This window comes from Anopheles marshallii (assembly GCF_943734725.1).
Source record: "Anopheles marshallii chromosome X unlocalized genomic scaffold, idAnoMarsDA_429_01 X_unloc_85, whole genome shotgun sequence".
In the NCBI taxonomy this organism is placed as follows: Eukaryota; Metazoa; Arthropoda; class Insecta; order Diptera; family Culicidae; genus Anopheles; species Anopheles marshallii.
Genome location: NW_026525937.1, coordinates 17,501 through 23,765, shown reverse-complemented (window position 1 = coordinate 23,765; position 6,265 = coordinate 17,501).

Below are 6,265 nucleotides of genomic sequence, written 5' to 3'. Positions count from 1 at the left end.
CGGACAGCCTAGAAGAAGAAAGAGTTTTGTATCGAATTTGGAGGGGATAAAGGAAGAGAATTGGTTATATTTGAGTTGGGTGAAAAGGAGAGAATTTGGAAGGACGAGAAGAAAAGAGTAGGAAAGTATCCTTAAAGCTGAAGAGAGTGTGGTATCGGATATGAGGGGGAAAGAATGGCCTTGGTTTGGGTAAATGGGGAGGTGGTGAAAGTGAAAAGATTGGAATATCGCGGAGGCAACTGTTGGAGTAATTTAGAATGGAGTTTAGATTAAAATGATTTGGTTGGGAAATACTTTGAGGAATAATCGGAGAAGCGGAATTTTCTAAATAAATTCCGGCTGGAGAGGATTAATAGGCAATTATAATGCCGTCGGGGCTGCACTAATTGATTAATTTCTTTGTTGGGGATAGAATTGGCAAAGCGGTGGCGATAGAATCAATAAAGAAGGAAGGACAAATGCGTGGATGGGGAAATTAACGAGATGAAGGAGGAAAGGAGACGATGCAAGAATGTGTGCGAAGTAAAGGATTGATAAATGTTTAAAGGTGGCTAGGAGAAAAGAGGATGGTGTGATGGTAGGAACGTATGTTATGTGACAGTGGAAAGAGTGAGAGGTCCTATTATGTACGATATTGGGCCGACGGGGAATTGTCGTTGGCTGGTGTAATAGGTACGTGCACTGGGGCGGTCGTTTAAAGTATAAAGAGGAATGCGAAAGAATGTGCGAAGAGAAGGAATTCTTATGCGTGGCTAAAGTATGTAGGAGGAAAAGAGATAGTGCGATTGCGAGGAACGTATGTTATGTGACAAAGGAGAGAGTGAAAGGTGATGTTATGTACGATATCAGGCCGACGGGGAATTGTCGTTGGCTGGTGTAATAGGTACGTGCGCTGGGGCGGTCGTAAAAGTGGAAAGAGGAATGCGAGGGAATGATTAAATAAATTAGATAGATTAGGATCGATAAAGATGATTGAATTATTCGGAACCGAAGGGAGGTGATCGTGCCGAGGATTGCAAGGCCGTCGGGGAAAATTTGTTGAGGCGATTTGGGGATCGTCGGAGTATGATAGGATAGTAGTGAATAATATTTTGTAATGATTGGATTTTATAAAACAAAATTAATTAAGGATGGGAAGGTAAATTTGCCAATGATTTGTTATACAAGATCAGAGAAAATAAGAAAGGCCGTCGGTAGAAAGTTGCACTATAAGGGATAAGGCCGTTGAGTGAAGGAGTGAGCAAATTAATTGGATTTTTATTCTGATTGATTGAAATAAATGAGCTGAAGGATTTATTGATATTTTAAAGGAAGAGGAAAGGGGATGGCGTGATGGTAGGAACGTATGTTATGTGAAAGAGGAAGGAGTGAGAAGTCCTATTATGTACGATATTTGGCCGACGGGGGATTGTCGTTGGCTGGTGTAATAGGTACGTGCGATGGGGCGGTCGTGAAAAGTATAAAGAGGAATGCGAAAGAATGTGCGAAGAGAAGGAGTTCTTATGCGTGGCTAAAGTATGTAGGAGGAAAAAGGATAGCGCGATTGTGAGGAACGTATGTTATGTGACAAAGGAGAGAGTGAGAGGTAATGTTATGTACGATATTGGGCCGACGGGGAATTGTCGTTGGCTGGTGTAATAGGTACGTGCGCTGGGGTGGTCGTAAAAGTGGAAAGAGGAATGCGAAAGAATGTGCGAAGAGAAGGAATTCTTATGCGTAGCTAAAGTATGTAGGAGGAAAAGAGATAGTGCGATTGCGAGGAACGTATGTTATGTGACAAAGGAGAGAGTGAAAAGTAATGTTATGTACGATATTAGGCCGACGGGGGATTGTCTTTGGCTGGTGTAATAGGTACGTGCACTGGGGCGATCGTTAAAAGTGGAAAGAAGAATGCGAAGGAATGATTAAATAAATTAAATAGATTAGAATTAGATAAAGGTGATTAAATTATTCGGAACCAAAGGTAAGTGATCGTGCCGAGGATTGCAAGGCCGTCGGGGGAAATTTGTTGAGGCGATTTGAGGGTCGTCGGAGTATGATAGGATAGTAGTGAATAATATTTTGTAATGATTGGATTTTATAAAACAAAATTAATTAAGGATGGGAAGGTGAATTTGCCAATGATTTGTTATACAAGATCAGAGAAAATAAAAAGGCCGTCGGTAGAAAGTTGCACTATGAGGGATAAGGCCGTTGAGTGCAGGAGTAAGCAAGTTAATTGGTTTTTTATTCTGATTGATTGAAATAAATGAGCTGAAGGATTTATTGATATTTTAAATGAAGAGAAGATGTCAAGGTTTACAAGGGAAGGTTTGATAAAGGGTTTTTATAAGTCGTTGTGATGATGGGGTGCAATAAAATTATAAAAGGCAATAATTAGGAGTAATGTGAATAAAATAATCGGGGAATGGAACTGATTAATAGACTAGGTCAGGGATTGCAATTATCCGTTAGGTGAAATTAATATTTGCAAAAGACCTTCGAGGAAACGAGAGGACAACGTAATTATAATTTAAATTGCTCGATTAGATTGAATATAAAGGAATAAAATGTAAGGATACAGATGGAAATGGAATGGATTACGAGGGCCGTCGGGGAAGTTGATTATCGATAGTAAAAATTATAATTTTAATCGGCAATAGTAATTTGAATTTTTACTAAGAAGAAGAACGATTAAGAAATGATTATTTAATTCGACCAACGATCAAATAAAATAGAGCTGGAATAATGAAGGCCGTCAGGGAAAAGTTATATTTGATCGATAAAAGGCCGTCTGGGGAAGGATTGAGCAACAGTGTTGGAATTTAATTTAGGTTTAATTCAATTGTATAAAGGGGAAGATTTATTGGAGTGCAAAGGAGAAAGGGGCAATAGAAGGAATTATTGGAAGTTTTGATAAATAATCGGAAAAATGATTGATCGGGTGATTAAATTGCCGTCGGCAAAAAAGAAGATCGGTTAATTGGCAAGGAATGAATAGGTTTATTCAGAAAAATCAGTATTTGGGAGGATAGAAAGAGAGAGAGATTGTTGTGGAGGAATTATGGCGTACGTGACTTTGGAGCCAAGGAAAAATGTTAAACCGGGTATGTGTAAAAGTATTTTAAACGTGGGAGTGTGAGAAGTGGAGAATGGAATAACCAACTCAGTTACGCCTCGAATTGTAATATTCCGCAGGTGCGCGAGGGAAGAATACGGAATAGGAGGAACGGCAATGGAAAATACACGATGCGATCGCGGGTGGAATTTAAATGCCGGATGGGAATTGCCCGGTGTGAAAATAATTATCTATGTTACGCCTCGGTTTGGAATATACCGCAGGTACAGTGTGTAAGCGTAGGAATACGAACACGGGGGAAAGCAAATGGTAATACACGGTGCGGTCGGGGGTAGAATTTAAATGGAGAATAGGGATAACCCGGCAGGTGCGGAAAATAATTATGGCGTACGTGGCAAATTAACCAAAGGGAAATGGATAATATTTTGTGGGTTGAACGGCTATTGGTGAAATCGGGGTGTGTTACGTAGAATTATTATTTTGTGGGAGTTTGTGCAAGGGGAATAGGAATAATGAATTGTCCGTCTTGGAATAGCCCAGAGGGTGCGAAAAAATAACTGTGGTGTGTGTAGTATTTTGAAAGGGGGTGCCTGATTTGAATTGCCGTTAACGGTCGGTTGGGATTATTTGGGAAGATTTTAAGCTCTATCAATAAAATAGAAATACAGTTTAATCGGCAATAGTAATTTGAATTTAATTAAGAAGAAGAACTATTAAGAAATGATAATTTGATTCGACCAACGATTAAATAAAATAGAGCAGGAATAATGAAGGCCGTCGGGGAAAGTTATATTTGATCGATAAAAGGCCGTCTGGGGAAGGATTGAGCAACAAGTGTGGAGCAACAAGTGTGGAGTGTTGGAATTTAATTTAGGTTTAATTCAATTGTATAAAGGGGAAGATTTATTGGAGTGCAAAGGAGGAAGGGGCAATAGAAGGAATTATTGGAAGTTTGATTAATAATCGGGAAATGATTGATCGGGTGATTAAATTGCCGTCGGCAACAATGAAGATCGGTTAATTGGCAAGGAATGAATGGGTTTATTCAGAAAATTTCAATATTTGAGAGGATAGAAAGAGAGAGAGATTGTTGAGGAGGAATTATGGTGTACGTGACTTTCGGAGCCTTGGAAAAATGTTAAACCGGGTATGTGTAAAAGTATTTTAGACGTGGGAGTGTGAGTAGTGAAGAATGGAATAACCAACTCAGTTACGCCTCGAATTGTAATATTCCGCAGGTGCGCGAGGGAAGAATATGGAATAGGAGGAACGGCAATGGAAAATACACGATGCGGTCGCGGGTGGAATTTAAATGCAGGATGGGAATTGCCCGGTGTGAAAATAATTATCTATGTTACGCCTCGGTTTGGAATATACCGCAGGTACAGTGTGTAAGCGTAGGAATACGAACACGGGGGAAAGCAAATGGTAATACACGGTGCGGTCGGGGGTAGAATTTAAATGGAGAATAGGGATAACCTGGCAGGTGCGGAAAATAATTATGGCGTACGTGGCAAATTAACCAAAGGGAAATGGATAATATATTGTGGGTTGAACGGCTATTGGTGAAATCGGGGTGTGTTACGTAAAATTATTATTTTGTGGGAGTTTGTGCGAGGGGAAATACGAATAATAAAAATTGCCCGTCTTGGAATAGCCCAGAGGGTGCGAAAAAAAAAAATAACTGTGGTGTGTGTGGTATTTTGAAAGGGGGTGCCTGATTTGAATAGCCGTTAACGGTCGGTTGGGATTATTTGGGAAGATTTTAAGCTTTAGCATGCAAGGTTAAAAGGATTCTGCTCGAAGGTCTACGATAATCTATTTTAATTTAAACTATCTTATTATCTAAATATTTGCCGGTTTGATGAGGTGTTAGCGCTGGGAGGATGCTTCGTTGCTCGATGAATAAATCTTCTCGCAGTCGGACGAAACAGCGCTCTGGAGTACAAACACACACGCAAAAAACACGGCACTGCACTTTCAAGATGGGACTGGTTTGGCTGAAGGCCGTACCAATTTGTGGCCTCTACGCCGTTTGTCGATAATCCGTATTAAATTGTAGAAGACAATTAATCAATGGTAATCAACAAACGCGGAAGCCTCCCACTTTTATTACACTGCGCTACACAAGATTACTGTATGCTGTCGACGCGGCACTGCACTTTCAAGATGGGACTGGTTTGGCTGAAGGCCGTACCAATTTGTGGCCTCTACGCCGTTTGTCGGTAATCCGTATTAAATTGTAGAAGACAATTAATCAATGGTAATCAACAAACGCGGAAGCCTCCCACTTTTACTACACTGCGCTACACAAGATTACTGTATGCTGTCGACGCGGCACTGCACTTTCAAGATGGGACTGGTTTGGCTGAAGGCCGTACCAATTTGTGGCCTCTACGCCGTTTGTCGATAATCCTTATTAAATTGCAGAAGACAATTAATCAATGGTAATCAACAAACGCGGAAGCCTCCCACTTGTACTACACTGCACAACACACTGAGTTACACGAGATCACTGTATTCTGTCGCTGTGAATTTTAATAGAAAGTCGATTTTGCTGAAGGCGGTTAAAAGATAAATAGTTTGCTTGATTTGGTTGAAAGGAATGTTAAGGATGAGCGAAAGAATTAATTAATTGCCGCGGTTGTAATGGTAAAGTAATGAATAAAAAGCCGTCGGAAGTCGCAGAAGGCGTTTGAGGGAATGCCTACGGAAAAGGGAAAGCAGCTATACGGCGATAGTATATTAAAATAAATTAACGGAATTAAAAACGGACTGAATAATTAAATTGCCGGCTAGAGAGGAAAAAGACTTTATCGAAATTTAAATCAAATCGGGATTAAAAGCCGTCGAAAAAGTCGCAGAAGGCGCAAAAAATGCCGGCGGGAAAGTGAGAGAAAAACTAATTTTAATTTGCCGACGGAATGAGAGCTAATTAAATTTTAACAAATTAAATTTAACAAGTAACCGTCGGAATAAACTCGCAGAAGGCGATAATAAGTGCCGTTGGAAAAAGAAAGCAAAAGGAAAACGAATTAATTGAAAGATTTATTTTGCCGACGGAGAAAGATGAATAATAAAAATTTTACAAAAGGCCGTCGGCAAAATGTCGCAGAAGGCAACTTAATAAAAGAATATTTTTAAAAAACTATCACAATTTAAATAAACCGCAAGTAGGGAAATGGAATTTAGAGACGTTAATTGGAA